Source organism: Hyla sarda, chromosome 13, assembly GCF_029499605.1.
Source record: "Hyla sarda isolate aHylSar1 chromosome 13, aHylSar1.hap1, whole genome shotgun sequence".
NCBI classification, from domain to species: domain Eukaryota; kingdom Metazoa; phylum Chordata; class Amphibia; order Anura; family Hylidae; genus Hyla; species Hyla sarda.
In genome coordinates this window covers 13304807-13323375 of record NC_079201.1, presented here as the reverse complement: position 1 = coordinate 13323375, position 18569 = coordinate 13304807, and the positions used below count along the sequence as shown (strand labels likewise).

General features: G+C 44.1%; 1 protein-coding gene across 2 annotated transcripts in view; it reads right to left on the bottom strand.

The window, feature by feature from the left end:
* Positions 1-18569, bottom strand: part of PLTP (phospholipid transfer protein) — an 81807-nt gene that overhangs the window by 45648 nt on the left and 17590 nt on the right. Inside the window, exon 1 of one of the 2 annotated variants that reach the window (XM_056549998.1) lies at positions 73-224. The exons of the other annotated variant lie outside the window; for it this stretch is intronic. The gene's annotated coding sequence lies outside the window, so the exon portion shown is untranslated. Of the gene's footprint in view, positions 1-72; positions 225-18569 lie in introns of those variants that run through there. 2 annotated transcript variants of the gene reach the window in all.

The window sequence follows — 18569 nt, the reverse complement described above, 5'->3', positions numbered from 1 at the left end:
AATAAACCCTGCTTGTAGAGACAAAAAACAGTCTAAAGACAATGATAAACGTCGGCCAATGCCCGCACTCACCTTAGCCCCAGTGCTTACTGGGATTCTCTGGCTCGCACAGTTCCTGCACTGGTACTAGAGCAGAACGCTGCCTGCAGAGGCTTATATAGGGGGAGCACCGTCATACACATTCATACACACACCACGCACAACCCCTCCTCCTTCCCACAGACCACACAGCTGGACACGGAGCAGACCCTGAGGCAGCATCTTGTAATAGAGCACAAAAGACGTGGATACAAACATACAGCACAAAAACACAGGAGACGCACAAACTGCACTCAAAAGAGGCTGCGCAAACAAACACAGGAGGTGGAGATGTACACAATGTGTAGCTATAAAAATAATAAATAATAATAATACACACAGGATGGCTATTAGAGTTGAGCGAACTTACAGTAAATTGGATTCGTCACGAACTTCTCGGCTCGGCAGTTGAGGACTTTTCCTGCATAAATTAGTTCAGCTTTTCCGGTGCTCCGGTGGGCTGGAAAAGGTGGATACATTCCTAGGAAAGAGTCTCCTAGGACTGTATCCACCTTTTCCAGCCTTGATTTAACCCCATACTGTATATCTGGCTGCTTGACTGTACAGTGATCCCTCAACTTACAATAGTTTCGACATACAATGGTCTTTTCTGGACCATTGTAAGTTGAAACCAGACACAACATACAATGTACAGAAAGTCCAGATCTGTGATACCCGTCAATGGCCGGAAGATCTGACCAATCAAATTGGGCATTTCACTGGTAAAACCCCTGTAATACTGAAGTGTATGCACTGACTGGTGTCTGGTAGCGCCCTCTACAGTACAAGGAGGTATTACATGTTCTGTACTATTCCTTATCTGTAATATTGAAGTGTATGCACTGACTGGTGTCTGGTAGCGCCTCCTACAGTACAAGGAGGTATTACATGTTCTGTACTACTCTTTACCTGTATTACTGAAGTGTATGCACTGACTGGCTGTCTGGTAGCGCCCCCTACAGTATAGGGAGGTATTACATGTTCTGTACTCTTTACCTGTATTACTGAAGTGTATGCACTGACTGGTGTCTAGTAGCGCCCCCTACAGTACAGGGAGGTATTACATGTTCTGTACTACTCTTTACCTGTATTACTGAAGTGTATGCACTGACTGGCTGTCTGGTAGCGCCCCCTACAGTACAAGGAGGTATTACATGTTCTGTACTACTCTTCACCTGTATTACTGATGTGCATGCACTGACTGGTGTCTGGCAGCGCCCCCTACAGTACAGGGAGGTATTACATGTTCTGTACTACTCTTTACCTGTATTACTAAAGTGTATGCACTGACTGGTGTCTGGTAGCGCCCCCTACAGTACAGGGAGGTATTACATGTTCTGTACTACTCTTTACCTGTATTACTGAAGCGTATGCACTGACTGGTGTCTGGTAGCGCCCCCTACAGTACAGGGAGGTATTACATGTTCTGTACTCTTTACATGTATTACTGAAGTGTATGCACTGACAGATGTCTGGTAGCGCCACCTACAGTACAGGGAGGTATTACATGTTCTGTACTCTTTACCTGTATTACTGAAGTGCATGCACTGACTGGTGTCTGGTAGCGCCCCCTACAGTACAGGGAGGTATTACATGTTCTGTACTCTTTACCTGTATTACTGAAGTGTATGCACTGACTGGTGTCTGGTAGCGCCCCCTACAGTACAGGGAGGTATTACATGTTCTGTACTCTTTACCTGTGCCAGGGTTACCTGCTCCTTTGGACACCAAGATAGGGCAACTGCATATTACTTTTTTAGGACATTGCGCACTGTACAGGACCCCGAAGAAGCTCCTGTCCTCTACATAGACCAGTGTTTCCCAAGCAGGGTGCCCCCAGCTGTTGCAAAACTACAACTCCCAGCATGCCCGGACAGCCTTTGGCTGTCCGGGCATGCTGGGAGTTGTAGTTTTGCAACAGCTGGAGGCACCCTGATTGGGAAACACTGACATAGACAGTGATTACAGCTCCCAGCAGATCTTTATTACCAATTACCAGGTTTCCATAGAGTTCTGGTCTCAACATACAATGGTTTCAACTTACAATGGTCGTCCTGGAACCAATTAATATTGTAACTTGAGGGACCACTGTAGTTTTACATAATTTTTAATTATTTTATTATTATAATTTTTTGCCGACAGGGGTGAAGCCATCATGTGTTGTCTATAGATGTTATCTCTGCAGTTTATTTTTCAGGCCATCCGTGGAATGTACATTGGAATATGTTCTTTTGCTAGTGGTCCTAGATCTTCTATTTCTCACTGCTTGGGATGCATCCTCATGCGAAACGCCCATGATGATTTTCTACTGTGATTACTAGAGATGAGCGAACTTACAGTAAACTCAATTCGTCACGAACTTCTCGGCTCGGCAGTTGATGACTTATGCTGCATAAATTAGTTCAGCTTTCCGGTGCTCCGGTGGGCTGGAAAAGGTGGATACAGTCCTAGGAGACTCTTTCCTAGGGATGTATCCACCTTTTCCAGCCCACCGGAGCACCGGAAAGCTGAACTCATTTATGCAGGAAAAGTCATCAACTGCCGAGCCGAGAAGTTCGTGACGAATCGAATTTACTGTAAGTTCGCTCATCTCTAGTGATTACTATTACTCATTCTATATAGAGACCAAAGATAGCCCAACCCGTGTACAGCTTAATAAAGTATATAGTAGTGAAGAAAAGGGGTTAGAAGAAACCAAATATAACCACCTATAACCCCAGGATAATATGTACTAGCAATAATGAACAAATAAAATGGTTGTAAAATCAATATATTTCATTCAATGTAATGTTACAAAAAGTTTTAATCCACAATAAAAAGCATAGACAATGCATAAAAAAAATAGAATATAGATATAATATTAAAGGGGTACTCCGGTGAAAAACTTTTTTTTTTTTTTTTTTTAAATCAACTGGTGCCAGAAAGTTAAACAGATTTGTAAATGACTTTTATTAAAAAATCTTAATCCTTCCAGTACTTATTAGCTGCTGAATACTACAGTGGAAATTGTTTTCCGTTTGAAACACAGTGCTCTCTGCTGACATCATGAGCACAGTGCTCTCTGCTGACATCTCTGTCCATTTTAGGAACTGTCCAGAGTAAAAGGAAATCCCCATAGAAAACATATGCTGTTCTGGACAGTTCCTAAAATGGACAGAGATGTCAGCAGAGAGCACTGTGGTCATGATGTCAGCAGAGAGCTCTGTGTTTCAAAAAGAAAAGAATTTCCACTGTAGTATTCAGCAGCTAATAAGCACTGGAAGGATTAACATTTTTTAATAGAAATAATTTACAAATCTGTTTGACTTTCTGGCACCAATTGATAAAAAAAAAAAAAAAAAGTTTTTCACCGGAGTACCCCTTTAAATAAATATCAATAGAAAACTGCCAGGAGTGGGAGGGGGAGTCCAAATAAATACTAGAGAAACGTGTAATGCAGTGTAAATACTACAATTAATGAGGGGGAGGGGGAGGGGGGACAAAAACCACACAAAAAAGTGAACACACAATGGTGAAGAAAAGGGGGAATAAGTAAATATATATTTAAATAAATATATATGGAGTCAGCAAACAAGCTTGACAGTAACACATGTGAAAAGCAATAAAACTGTGAGAAGTATAAAGGGTGCTAAAGTGCAAACAGCAAACACATGGACACAACCAAAAAAGTGCAAGTGCAAGGGATACAATAGCAGCAGTCACTCAATAGGGGATCCTACATACAGAGAGGACTCTACACTCCTCCTCTCCGATATTTGTTCATTACCGCTAGTACATATAATCCTGGGGTTAATGGTGGTGCACGGTGTGCACATATAGGTGGTTATACTCATTCTATATGTTAATGTATAAGTGACAAAAAATGTTTTTACTGTAAGCAGCCCCCATGCGACCTCTCATTGTAGTAAGACCCCCTGTGTGGCCCCACATTATAGTTAGTCCCCTTTGTGTCAACATACTGTAGCAAGCCTCCCCTTTTGCCTCCACATTGCAGTTAGGACCCCATGTCCCCCCGTATTGTAAATACAACCCTTGTGCCCTAACAATGTAGATAGGTCCAACTATGCGCCCTCATTCAGTTAGTCTCTCCTTGTGCCCCACATACTATAGCAGTTAGGCCCCCCTTGTGCATCACATAGTAGTTAGGTTCCCTTGTGCCCCACATAGTAGTCAGGCTCCCTTGTGCCCCACACATAGTAGTCAGGTTCCCTTGTGCCCCACACATAGTAGTTAGGTTCCCTTGTGCCCCACACATAGTAGTCAGGCTCCCTTGTGCCCCACACATAGTAGTTAGGTTCCCTTGTGCCCCACACATAGTAGTCAGGTTCCCTTGTGCCCCACACATAGTAGTCAGGTTCCCTTGTGCCTCGCATAGTAGTTAGGTTCCCTTGTGCCTCACATAGTAGTTAGGTTCCCTTGTGCCTCACATAGTAGTTAGGTTCCCTTGTGTCCCACTTAGTAGTTAGGTTCCCTTGTGCCTCACATAGTAGTTAGGTTCCCTTGTGCCCCACATAGTAGTCAGGCTCCCTTGTGCCCCACACATAGTAGTCAGGCTCCCTTGTGCCCCACACATAGTAGTTAGGTTCCCTTGTGCCCCACACATAGTAGTCAGGTTCCCTTGTGCCCCACACATAGTAGTCAGGTTCCCTTGTGCCCCACATAGTAGTTCGGTTCCCTTGTGCCTCACATAGTAGTTAGGTTCCCTTGTGCCTCACATAGTAGTTAGGTTCCCTTGTGCCTCACATAGTAGTTAGGTTCCCTTGTGCCCCACATAGTAGTTAGGTTCCCTTGTGCCCCACACATAGTAGTTAGGTTCCCTTGTGCCTCACACATAGTAGTCAGGTTCCCTTGTGCCCCACATAGTAGTTAGGTTCCCTTGTGTCCCACATAGTAGTTAGGTTCCCTTGTGCCTCACATAGTAGTTAGGTTCCCTTGTGCCCCACATAGTAGTTAGGTTCCCTTGTGCCCCACACATAGTAGTTAGGTTCCCTTGTGCCTCACATAGTAGTTAGGTTCCCTTGTGCCCCACATAGTAGTTAGGTTCCCTTGTGCCCCACACATAGTAGTTAGGTTCCCTTGTGCCTCACACATAGTAGTCAGGTTCCCTTGTGCCCCACATAGTAGTTAGGTTCCCTTGTGTCCCACATAGTAGTTAGGTTCCCTTGTGCCTCACATAGTAGTTAGGTTCCCTTGTGCCACACATAGTAGTTAGGTTCCCTTGTGCCCCACACATAGTAGTTAGGTTCCCTTGTGCCTCACATAGTAGTTAGGTTCCCTTGTGCCCCACACATAGTAGTTAGGTTCCCTTGTGCACCACATAGTAGTTCGGTTCCCTTGTGCCTCGCATAGTAGTTAGGTTTCCTTGTGCCTCACATAGTAGTTAGGTTCCCTTGTGCCTCACATAGTAGTCAGGCCCCATGATGCCCACATATTAGATAGTCCCAATTTGTGCTCCACATAGTATTTAGGCCCCCCTTGTGCCTCACATAGTAGTTAGCAACACATAGTAGTGAGTCCCACCTCGTGCCCCAAATAGTCATCAGGCCCCACTTATGCCCACATAGTAGTTACATCTCATTTGTGCGTACATAGTAGATAGGTCCCCTTGTGCCTCAACACCATAATTAGGGAATGAAAAAAAAAAACTCACCTCTCCATATTCCGAATGCTCTCTCTTTCTCCTTCTGTAAGCATCCCAGTGCAAGCAGCAAGGTACAGTGACATTGCATTGCCTGCACTGGCAAGTGGAAGTCCTTGACTTGACTATCCATATCCATGAAGTGAAGTGAAGGAACAGGGAGCTGTATCTTAAGGACCCCCCCCCCCCACCCCCATGGCTGCAATGGTTTTGCCCCTTGCCTACTGATTTCAATGGGCACAGAAGGTCAGCTTCATTTTCCCTATGATCATGTACTCCCTGCTAACAAAACCATTAAAGGGGTACTCCGGTGGAAAACATTTTTTTATTTTTTTTAATCAACTGGTGCCAGAAAGTTAAACAGATTTGTAAATTACTTCTATTAAAAAATCTTAATCCTGTTTTCTTGTCATTACTGAATCTGTCAATAAATACATCTTTTGACACTAAAAAATCTTAATCCTTCCAGTACTTATTAGCTGCTGAATACTACAGAGGAAATTATTCTCTTTTTGGAACACAGAGCTCTCTGCTGACATCACGAGCACAGTGCTCTCTGCTGACACCTCTGTCCCTTTTAAGAACTGTCCAGAGTAGGAGAAAATCCCCATAGAAAACATACGCTGCTCTGGACAGTTCCTAAAATGGACAGAGATGTCAGCAGAGAGCACTGTGTTCAAAAAAGAAAAAAATTTCCTCTGTAGTATTCAGCAGCTCAAAAGTACTGGAAGGATTAAGATTTTTTAATAGAAGTAATTTACGAATCTGTTTAACTTTTGTGCACCAGTTGATTAAAAAAAAAAAAAAGTTTTCCCCCAGAGTACCCCTTTAAAGGTTGTCTCCAAAGCTAGACCTGACTCGTCCACATACTTTATCAACCATTATGGTTACAAATTATTCCACTACTATTTTTCATTATAGGCTACATACTGACAAATTGTGCTTATTTTTATTATTATTATTAAAGGGGTATTCCAGGAAAAAACTTTTGTTTCTTATATCAACTGGCTCCAGAAAGTTAAACAGATTTGTAAATAACTTCTATTAAAAAAAAATCCTAATCCTTCCAATAATTATCAGCTGCTGAAGTTGAGTTGTTGTTTTCTGTCTGACAACAGTTCTCTCTGCTGACATCTCTGCTTGTCTCAGGAACTGCACAGAGTAGAAGAGGTTTGCTATGGGGATTTGCTTCTAAACTGGGCGGTTCCCGAAACAGGTGTCATCAGAGAGCACTTAGACAGAAAAGAACAACTCAACGTCAGAAGCTCATAAGTACTGAAAGGATTAAGATTTTTTAATAGAAGTAATTTACAAATCTGTTTAACTTTCTGGAGCCAGTTGATTGATATATATATATAGAGGCTATATGCCCAGCAAAGGTGAGTTGGTATCTGAGTGTTAGGCTCAGAATGTGTGTTAGGGTCCCATCCTGAATGAGGCCACCTCCCTGTGGTGGATGGGGGGACACGTTTTTGATCAAAAAAGTGCGCTAAGAGCCTCAATTTTTTGACCAATGTGTGCTGCTGCAATCTTCTTTTTTGTATATACTATATATATATATATATATATATATATATATATATATATATATATATATAAATGAACGTTTTTTTTCTGGATAACCCCTTTAAGGACCATAATGGTTTTGTAACTTTCTATAAATTGTGCAGAACTGCTGCAGCACATATACATAATACTGTACAGGACTATGTATGGTGCACAGATGTATACAGCAGTATATGGTATGCAACACAGGTCCATAGTATGGCGTTCCTGTGGACCTATATTATACACCAGTGGTCTCCAATCTGCGAACCTCCAGATGTTGCAAAACTACAATTCCCAGCATGCCCGGACAGCCGGGCATGCTGGGAGTTGTAGTTTTGCAACATCTGGAGGTCCGCAGGTTGAAGACCACTGTCGTACACAGTATTCTCCCCTTGCAATGTAAGGGAGGGTATTATTATTGTTATTAGATTTGTTTTTCAACCTTAGTAACCTTAATTGACGTTCCCTGAAAGAGCCTTATCTTTTGTTTCTAGAAAAGCCGATGTTTGCAAAAAAAGGAAGCTACCCACATTTCCTTTAAAGTGAAATGCTTTAAGGAACAGCCAGCATGTGATCGATCACATTTTCAACTCTACCCAACATGCAAAGCAATGATGAGGGTACTTTGCAGTGTGACGTTTAACAGAATGACTTATAAATGTTTTTGTATTTTTTTTTTTTTTTAATGAAATATTATGCTATGCTTTTACAACAAACAAGGGCCCCTGGACGGCCATATAGAGATGTGGACTATGGGACCTTAACCCCTTAAGGATTGGGGTTTTTTCCGTTTTTGCATTTTCGTTTTTTGCTCCTTGCCTTTAAAAAATCATAACCCTTTCAATTTTGCACCTAAAAATGCATATGATGGCTTATTTTTTACGCCACCAATTCTACTTTGTAATGACGGCAGTCATTTTGCCCAAAAATCTACGGTGAAACGGGAAAAAAAATCATTGTGCGACAAAATTGAAAAAAAAACGCTGTTTTGTAACTTTTGGGGGCTTCCGTTTCTACGTAGTACATTTTTCGGTAAAAATTACACCTGATATTTATTCTGTAGGTCCATACGAATAAAATGATCCCCTACTTATATAGGTGATTTTGTTGGACTTCTGGAAAAAATCATAACTACATGCAGGAAAATTAATACGTTTAAAATTGTCATCTTCTGACCCCTATAACTTTTTTATTTTTCCGTGTATGGGGCGGTATGAGGACTCATTTTTTGCGCCGTGATCTGAAGTTTTAACGGTACCATTTTTGCATTGATAGGACTTATTGATCGCTTTTTATTCATTTTTAAATAATATAAAAAGTGACCAAAAATGCACTATTTTGGACTTTGGAATTTTTTGCGCGCACGCCATTGACCGAGCGGTTTAATTAATGATATATTTTTATAATTCGGACATTTCCGCACACGGTGATACCATATATGTTTATTTTTATTTACACTGTTTTTTTTATTGGAAAAGGGGGGTGATTCAAACTTTTAATAGGGGAGGAGTTAAATGATCTTTATTCACTTTTTTCACTTTTTTTTTGCATTGTTATAGCCCCCATAGGGACCTATAACACTGCACACACTGATCATTGTTATCCCATAGGGACCTATAACACTGCACACACTGATCATTGTTGTCCCATAGGGACCTATAACACTGCACACACTGATCTCTTATACTGATCATTGTTATCCCATAGGGACCTATAACACTGCACACACTGATCTCTTATACTGATCATTGTTATCCCATAGGGACCTATAACACTGCACACACTGATCATTGTTATCCCATAGGGACCTATAACACTGCACACACTGATCTATTACATTGATCACTGGTTTCTCATAAGAAACCAGTGATCAACGATTCTGCCGCATGACTGCTCATCCCTGGATCTCAGGCACTGAGCAGTCATTCGGCGATCAGACAGCGAGGAGGCAGGTAGGGGCCCTCCCACTGTCCTGTCAGCAGTTCGGGATGCCGCGATTAGCCGCGGCTATTCCGAACAGCCCGACTGAACTAGCCGGGAACTTTCACTTTTAGCCACGCGGCTCAGCTCTGAGCGCGTGGCGCCGCGATCGGCGCTGCGCGCTATTAGAGGCGGGTCCCGGCTTCACTATGACGCCGGGCCCGCCGTGATATGACGCGGGGTTACTGTGTAACCCCGCGTAATATCAGAAGAGCAGGACCAAGGATGTACCGGTACGTCCTTGGTCCTTAAGGGGTTAAAGGGTTATTCCAGGAAAAAAAAATTTTTTATATATCAACTGGCTCCAGAAAGTTAAACAGATTTGTAAATGACTTCTATTAAAAAATCTTCCAATAATTATCAGCTGCTGAAGTAGAGTTGTTCTTTTCTGTCTGGCAACAGTGCTCTCTGCTGACATCTCTGCACAGAAGAGACTTGCTATGGGGATTTGTTTCTACTTTGGACAGTTCCCGAGACAGGTGTCATCAGAGAGCACTTAGACAGAAAACAACAACTCAACTTCAGCAGCTAAAAAGTACTGAAAGGATTAAGATTTTTTAAATACAAGTAATTTACAAATCTATTTAACTTTCTGGAGCCAGTTGATATATGTAAAAAAAAGTTTTTTTCCTGGATAACCCCTTTAAAAAGACCAATTCCAGTGGGATCACTCAAAGATCAGCTGACCTCCGCACTATTTCATTTCGCTTTACAAAAAAAAAAAAAAAAAATTGCCATGCAGTGTATTTTTTTTTAAAGAGAGCTCCCCTTGTTGCTACACTGTGTCACCATTCACGGTAAAAAAAATTTATATGGACAACTCAGAATCAACTTTTCTGTGACAAGTCAACAGTGCCCTATGCAAAAACTACCCATGACTCTGCTTGGCTTTATTCTTTTCAGCCTGGAAATCAGACTAATAGTTTTACTGTGCATCAATTAAAGCATTAAAAAGGGGTATTCCGGGATTATTTTTTTTATTTGACTATGCTACGGGGGCTATAAAGTTAGGGTAGTGTATAACATAGTGCCAGTACCTGTGTTTTATGATGGCCTCGCAATTCATTTGTGATTTTTGCCCTAAAGTTTGTTTTTTTTAGCAGTATACAAAATGAGTGTCGCCTCAGTTTTTCCCAGGTTGCAGTGCGGCCTGAGACATTACATCATTAGTCAGTTGTTCAGAAAGAGCTTATCTTTGCCTTAGTGGGTGGAGTGACCGCTGGGTGGGAGGGAGATCATTTTACATGTAATTGTATTTTTGCAACAGCTGGAGGCACCCTGGTCAGAAAACACTGGTCTATTGCATGGAAGCAGCACAGGTGTGTCTCAATAGGTGGCGGATTTGGAAGAGGGAGAAAAGTGAACAAACAAGGAATCATGGAACTTGTAGTTGGAGAGAGGGAACTCCCCTAACTAAGCATGTCCATTACTGCCTGACAGGTGAGTACTAATGTCACCTTATAGTGGAGAACCCCTTTAATATCATTAAAAAAAAAAACACCACACTCTTAAAATGTTGCCCAAACATGTCAAAAAATTATATTGCACCAGGTCATTCCAGAGACCTGCTGCATTCTCTTCATACACACTCCACTCCCTGGCCACCCACCAGATCTGACCTTTTTTTGGCGGCATTGACTTTTATAGCAAAAAGGTCAGATTTGATTGATAGCCAAGTGAGAGGAGCTCACTGCTGCGAACTTCACCCGGCTTATAACTGGCAACCGCAACAGGTCTAAGGAGTGAGACCTGGTGCGATCAAAATGTCAAAGCGGCTTGTTGGCTTTCCTCAGCATCTGGGGCACATTCCCGATGACTTCACCCCAGTTACAGTGGGTTTTTGTAACCTAATCTAAGTAATTATTTTGGAAAGGGAGTTGATTTTCAGTAGAATTTCTATTTAAATCTTTATTTAGCTGAGTCAGTAATATGCTTTTGAGATAATATTTATGCAACCTCAGGGCATCATGTGATTTTTTAGGGTCACGTCTAGAGCCAGACAGGGAGTTCTGCTGTACAATGAGATGTGGCATCCTTCAGCTATTATGATGCATCCTCTCATGACCCATTGTATGCACTGTATTGAACCCCTTTCTCAATATTGCTGAAAGGGCAACAGTAGGTCACTGGCTTCATCTAACGTAACTTATACTACTTATTGATATATGTGTATATATATATATATATATATATATATATATATATATATATATATATATATTAGTCATGGTCGTAAATGTTGGCACCCCTGAAATTTTTCAAGAAAATGAAGTCGTTCTCACAGAAAAGGATTGCAGTAACACGTGTTTTGCTATATAAATGTTTATTCCCTTTGTGTGTATTGGAACTAAACCAAAAAAAGGGAGGGAAAAAAGCTAATTGGACATAATGTCACCAAACTCCAGAAAGGGTCTGGACAATATTATTGGCACCCTTTCAAAATTGAGGAAAAATAAGATTGTTTCAAGCACGTGATGCCCCTTTATACTCACCTGGGGCAAGTAACAGGTGTGGGCAATCTAAAAATCACAGAGAAGGAGAGAAGTTCACTTAGTCTTTGCATTGTGTGTCTGTGTGTGCCACACTAAACATGGACAACAGAAAGAGGAGAATAGAACTGTCTGAGGACCAAAATTGTGAAAAAATATCAACAATCTAAAAGGTTACAAGTCCATCTCCAGAGATCTGGATTTGCCTTTGTCCACAGTGCCCAACATTATCAAGAAGTTTGCAACCCATGGCACTGTAGCTAATCTCCCTGGGCATGGACGGAAGAGAAAAATTTATAAAAGGTGTCAACGCAGGATAGTCCGGATGGTGGATAAGCAGCCCCAAACAAGTTCCAAAGATATCCAAGCTGTCCTGCAGGCTCAGGGAGCATCAGTGTCAGCACGAACTATCCGTCGACATTTAAATGAAACGCTATGGAGGAGACCCAGGAGGACCCCACTATGGAGGAGACCCAGGAGGACCCCACTATGGAGGAGACCCAGGAGGACCCCACTATGGAGGAGACCCAGGAGGACCCCACTATGGAGGAGACCCAGGAGGACCCCACTATGGAGGAGACCCAGGAGGACCCCACTATGGAGGAGACCCAGGAGGACCCCACTATGGAGGAGACCCAGGAGGACCCCACTATGGAGGAGACCCAGGAGGACCGCACTGCTGACACAGAAACATAAAAAAGCAAGACTACATTTTGCCAAAATGAACTTGAGTAACCAAAATCCTTCTGGGAAAACGTCTTGTGGACAGATGAGAACAAGATAGAGCTTTTTGGTAAAGCCCATCATTCTACTGTTTACCGAAAACGGAATGAGGCCTACAAAGAAAAGAACACAGTACCTAGTGACATATGGTGGAGGTCAGTGATGTTTTGGGTTGTTTTGCTGCCTCTGGCACTGGGTGCCTTGAATGTGTACAAGACATCATGAAATCTGAGGATTACCAACAGATTGCAAAGGAAAAGAGTGGTCCAACATTCCGTCTGAGAGGTGTAAGAAGCTTATTGATGGTTATAGGAAGCGACTGATTTCACTTCTTTTTTCCAAAAGGTGTGCAACCAAATATTAAAGGACATTTGTAGTGCATTAATTTTACATAATCCTGTGCCTGGGCTGAAAAAATAAACAAAATAAATTTTAACTCACCTTCCTATGTTCCCCCGTTGCTCCGGTACCGGCCTCACGGTTCTCCGCTGCGATCCTCATGCTGCTTCCTGGGGACGATGACATCACAGAGCCGTCAGCCTATCACCGGCCGCATCGATGTCCTGCCTCGGCCGGTGATAGGCTGAGCGCACTGTAAAGAGCTCTGGTAGGCTCCAGGCTCTTCAGGAGATAACTATTTTACCCTCTTCCTTTACTGTGTGGGGCATCTGGACCCATCATGGCCACCAAGGCAAATTTTGAACTGAGGCCTTGTGGTTTCCAGCTATGCTATTCATTTACGGCAGTGGTCTCCAACTGTGGCCCTCCAGATGTTGCAAAACTTCAACTCCCAGAATGCCCGGACAGCAGTTGGCTGTCCGGGCATGCTGGGAGTTGAAGTTTTACAACATCTGGAGGTCCACATTTTGATACCACTGATTTACTGTAAGAGCGCTATATCAGCCATTTCGTGTCTGTTCACACACAGCAGACTTGTTCTGGATGAGGTTGTTCTGCATTATGTGCCTGGACTTCTACAGGCTAAATAAGGATGAATGGGACATCCACTGGCTATAAACAAGATGGTTTTATTTCACTGACACACACTGAAGAGCTTATAAAAATGTCCTCTTACTTAAAGGGGCACTCCATTGGAAAAAATTTTTTTTTTAAATCAACTGGTGCCAGAAAGTTAAACAGATTTGTAAATTACTTCTATATAAAAATCGTAATCCTTCCAGTACTTATCAGCTGCTGTATGCTCCACAGGAAGTTCTTTCCTTTTTGAATTTCCTTTCTGTCTGACCACAGTGCTCTCTGCTGACACCTCTGTCCATAGCAAATCTATCCTGCCCTGGACAGTTCCTGCCATGGACAGAGGTGTCAGCAGAGAGCACTGTGGTCAGGCAGTAAAGAAATTCAAAAAGAAAAGAACAGCTGATGAGTACTGGAAGGATTAAGATTTTTTTTAATAAAAGGAATTTACTAATCTGTGTAACTTGCTAACACTAGTTGATTTAAAAAAAATTATAATAATTTTTTCCAGTGGATTACCCCTTTAAATTTCTCTGGAAGAAGGAAAGCTGCACCATGGTTGGTTGTTATGGTAACAAGTCGCTTGCCAGATTTCATAATTGAGGCCATAGAAAAGAGTTTTAGGAACATTTACTACAATTACTGGAGAATCAATCAATGAGAAGTGAGATAAATACAGAATCATACGAGCAAAAGGTTTCGCCTTTCCAGCCCATGAACCAAACAGACAGCTATGTTGAGAAATGACGATAACCAACATTGTTTATCGTACAACTGTATATGGGCGATGGGTGTGGACCTACTTGTTTGGCTTTGGCCTATGCTCAGGAGCGAAGTGTAAGTGCCCCTATAGGTTTTCACCCTTTATCCCGCTCCAGGATGCAGAAGCGGGACGTCTGCTGAGAGTACCACGTGGGTAGTGATTGGCCCAGCGCACCAGATAGCACCAAAATGTCAGGCTAGAAGGTGTAGTCAGTAGTCTGGGTCAAGCACAGGAGAGTTGGTATCATACACTGGGTTCAGACAGAGGCAGAAGTTTCGGGTTCTGGGTCAGTCACAGGAAAGAGTACAGTACAGACAGAGAATATAGAAGATATTGTCATGTATCAAAAGGCATGGACTCATGGGACAGGGATAGAATACTACTGCTTTATAAAGCATTGGTACGGCCTCCCATGGAATATGCTGTTCAGTTTTGGGTGCCAGTTCATAAAAGGGACGTTATAGAGCTGGAAAGGGTAGAGAAACTAATAAGGGGCATGGGAGATCCTATGAGGAAAGATTAAAAGAATTACATTTATTTAGTCTTCAGATGAGACATTCAATATGATGAACTTATTTAAATGGGCACTGTCATTAACTACCGTATTTATTGGCGTATAACACGCACTTTTTAGGCTAAAATTTTTAGCCTAAAGTCTATGTGCGTGTTATACGCCGATACACCCCCAGGAAAGGCAGGGGGAGAGAGGCCGTCGCTGCCCGCTTCTCTCCCGCTGCCTTTCCTGGGGTCTAGAGCGCTGCTGTCGGCCCTTCTCACCCCCTGGCTATCGGCGCCGCTGCCCGTTCTGTCCCCCTGACTATCGGTGCCGGCGCCCCATTGCCGGTGCCGATAGCCAGGGGGAGAGAAGCGGCGCCGACAGCCAGGGGGAGAGAAGGGGCAGCGGCACCCATTGCCGGCGCCGCTGCCCCCCCCCCATCCCCGGTGGCATAATTACCTGAGTCGGGTCCGCACTGCTGCAGGCCTCCGGCGTGCGTCCCCGGCGTAGTTGCTATGCGCTGAACGGTGCGGCGCATGACGTCAGTGCGCCGCGCCGTGCATAGCAACGACGCAGGGGACGCACGCCGGAGGCCTGCAGCAGCGCGGACCCGACTCAGGTAATTATGCCACCAGGGATGGGGGGAGGCAACGGGGCAGCGGCCGGCACCGATAGTCAGGGGGACAGAACGGGCAGCGGCGCCGATAGCCAGGGGGTGAGAAGGGCCGACAGCAGCGCTCTAGACCCCAGGAAAGGAAGGGGGAGAGAAGCGGGCAGCGACGGCCTCTCTCCCCCTGCCTTTCCTGGGGGTGTATCGGGGTACACACGGGCACACACGCACCCTCATTTTACCATGGATATTTGGGTAAAAAACTTTTTTTACCCAAATATCCTTGGTAAAATGAGGGTGCGTGTTATAGGCCGGTGCGTGGTATACCCCGATAAATACGGTAATTTTTGCTATTGCAGTCCTTATGGTAAATAGAAAATCTTTCTAATGTACTCTGTTTAAATAAATTAAGTTTTCTATGTTTTATTTGTGTATAAAAAAGCTGCCACTAGGTGTCTCCCTACTTGTCCAGAGCACATTTCCCTCCATCTCTTGCACAGAGTTTGGACTCCTGCTGGCCTGGCAGAAGTCCAAACACAGGGAATGAAGTCTGGAGTGCTGAGGGGTGTGTGTAGCCTTAGCCAATCATAGCTCATCTCTCACTGAGCTGCTCTGGGCTGTGTGGAGCAGAGTGAGGGTGGAAGTTCTCCCCTGTATGGCTTCAGATGATGTCCCGCCTGCTGGGGAACGCCCCTTCCCAGTCTGTGAACCTGACTGAGACTTAGCAGAAAATACAGAGCAATTTCAAGGTACAAAACTAGAAAATAATAAAAAATAAAGGCAGAGGGTGGTTTATCATGATGGGGCAGTGACCTGGGAGGATTATAGCATTTTGCAAGATCATGACAGGTACTCTAAGTATATAAATACACAAAAATATGGGGAAAACTGTTTCAGGTAAAACACCCTCAAAAGACAAGGGTGCACTCCCTCCGCCTGGAGAAAAAAAAGGTTTATTCTCCAGGGGCAACAACCCTTCTTTACCATAAGAACTGTGAATTTATGTAACAGCCTACCTCAGGAACTGGTCACAGCAGGAATAATTGAGGGTTTCAAAACAGGGTTAGATACACTGAGGACAAGCGGGGCTCTGTAGGTTGAGGACAAGCGGGGCTCTGTAGGTTGAGGACAAGCGGGGCTCTGTACACTGAGGACAAGCGGGGCTCTGTACACTGAGGACAAGCGGGGCTCTGTACACTGAGGACAAGCGGGGCTCTGTACACTGAGGACAAGCGGGGCTCTGTACACTGAGGACAAGCGGGGCTCTGTACACTGAGGACAAGCGGGGCTCTGTACACTGAGGACAAGCGGGGCTCTGTACACTGAGGACAAGCGGGGCTCTGTACACTGAGGACAAGCAGGGCTCTGTACACTGAGGACAAGCAGGGCTCTGTACACTGAGGACAAGCAGGGCTCTGTACACTGAGGACAAGCAGGGCTCTGTACACTGAGGACAAGCAGGGCTCTGTACACTGAGGACAAGCAGGGCTCTGTACACTGAGGACAAGCAGGGCTCTGTACACTGAGGACAAGCAGGGCTCTGTACACTGAGGACAAGCAGGGCTCTGTACACTGAGGACAAGCAGGGCTCTGTACACTGAGGACAAGCAGGGCTCTGTACACTGAGGACAAGCAGGGCTCTGTACACTGAGGACAAGCAGGGCTCTGTACACTGAGGACAAGCAGGGCTCTGTACACTGAGGACAAGCAGGGCTCTGTACACTGAGGACAAGCAGGGCTCTGTACACTGAGGACAAGCGGGGCTCTGTACACTGAGGACAAGCGGGGCTCTGTAAACTGAGGACAAGCAGGGCTCTGTACACAAGCAGGGCTCTGTACACTAAGGACAAGCGGGGCTTTGTACACTGAGAACAAGCAAGGCTCTGTACACTGAGGACAAGCAGGGCTCTAAACACTGAGGACAAGCAGGGCTCTGTACACTGAGGGCAAGTGGGGCTCCGTACACTGAGGGCAAGCGGGGCTCCGTACACTGAGGGAAAGCAGAGCAGGTGCACTGGGCTTCGGATGGACCTAAGCGCCTCTCCCAGGCAGCCACTGTGGTTCTCTTAAAGGGCCGCTGCTACAGTGGCTGTCTGGGAGTGGAATAACGGTAACAGCTCCGGGCCTGGCTCTGACATTGGAGCCGCTCAGACCTAGCGGCCGCGGAGGGCCCTTTCCCCGTGCCGGGCCCGGCTATTTAAAAAAATTAAAAAATATATATTTTTTAGATTTTATATGACAGGTGGCAGACGGCGGGCCCTTTTCCCGGCCGGGCTTTTGGACAACGTCCGAATGGACTAGCCGGTCATTCTGCCCCTGGCTGGTAGTAGTGTAGCAAAGCAGAATTCACTGTAGCAGAGCTGAGTTGGGGTTATAGAGCAGCAGAGATGAAAAGCTCAGAAGCAGCCATGTGATGCAAGGTTAATGAAAAGAACAGGCATGGTTGACAGTCCAGGTCATCCACTGGAGAAACAGCAAGGTAGAGGGATGTCAGGCACTTGTCAGACACAGGAACACAACACGGATCCGCCACCTTTGCTTGTAGAAACCACAATATTGCTGAGGCATCAAAAGAAAAGGTGGAACAGGGTGATATAGGTGGTGCCTGGCAGAGATGGGATTCGGAGCGGGCATTGGCTTTTTAAGTGGCGGCACATACAAAAAAAACTTTTGTAGCAGTAGTGCAGTAGAGAAGGACAGCCGATGTGTACAGCGAGGTGGGGGATGGGGAGCTGAACACATAGTGCAGTACTGTTAGAAGCGTTGCATGCCATATGCAGGCGAGCGCAACCGGAGGCATTACATATAGTATGGATAATAGTGCCACATATCAAAATGTCACTAACTTTTTATGTCCTACAAAAACAAAAAATGTTCCTGCACCTGACTGGGCCCCACAGCAGCTGTATACTATAATATATATTACCTAGTTAGTATGGATGAAAAGACACAGATGTCCATCACATCATATATTGGAAAAAGTGATTAAAAAGTGATCAAAAAGTCCCATCAAAACAAATGGTACCAATAAAAACTACAGATCACAGCGCAAACAATGAGCCCTAATACATTCATGTACACGGAAAAATAAAAAAGGTATAGGGGGTCAGAAAATGACAGTTTTAAGCATTCCAATTTTGTAAAAAAAAGTTTTCATTATTTTTAAATAGTACAATAGAAAAACTATATAAATTGGGTATCGTTTTAATTGCCTTAAAATACAGAATAAAGATAATCTATCCTGTATAATTTTTACCATACAGTGCATT